We start from the raw sequence: 874 nt of genomic DNA on the forward strand, positions 1-874 counted from the left end.
GTTGTAAAAGGCTTAGAGAAAAGTGAATTTTAGTGTATGTACTTGGGAACAAGGATGGAGGAGAACTGTGTTAAACCTCAAAAATTTCAAATTCAATGCTATATCAGGAAATGAGGGAGGGTTAATACAAGCTGAAGGTCATAACTATGGAAGCTCATCGGGCTTTGAAGGAAGTTCAGGACTTTATCTCTTCCTGTTCTCTCTTGTATAAGTCATAGTGGAAAGTTATTACTGTGTATTTTAGATGCTAAAAGGACTCCTACTGCTGTATTCTGACTGAATGCTCTTTTAAGATTAAGTCATTTATCCTGTTCACCTAAGAAGGTTTTGTGGACTTGCCCACTGGCTGTAACTCAATTAAAAGCACAGTCAGGAAAGACAATATTTGGATATAAGAACTTATGAAATCATTACTGGTTAATAGGCTATATCAATATTATTCAGAATGGATAATTGCATTGGCCAATTATCCTGGTCAAATTTCTCATCATTAACCAAAAGATAAATTATTTCCTAAGGTTTTGTTAATCAACCAATTTCTGATGTTCTTATAAAATGTGAATCTTGTCTTCCATTTCCTTCAGTTCCTCAGTATGGAGTAAATCCTCGTGGTTTACATCCTAATCATATCTGGCAAGTGGATGTTACTCAGATCCTAGGTCTTCCTAAATGTATAAAAACTGACAGTGCCTCTGGATACACAAAAAATAATGTTCATTTTAAATTCCTTAGTCTTAGTGCCAAGAGTGTTGACCGTGGAGCGGAGCAAACTGAAGCTTTGAACAATCTCAATCTCTTCACCATCCATCCTGAAGCTACCGATTGGTCCAGTGGTGAGAATTTTTGTCTTCTTGACATTGAGCCTCAGTCCATA

This window comes from Elephantulus edwardii, unplaced genomic scaffold (assembly GCF_000299155.1).
Source record: "Elephantulus edwardii isolate Elephantulus edwardi_28Jun2011 unplaced genomic scaffold, EleEdw1.0 scaffold00176, whole genome shotgun sequence".
Taxonomy (NCBI): Eukaryota; Metazoa; Chordata; class Mammalia; order Macroscelidea; family Macroscelididae; genus Elephantulus; species Elephantulus edwardii.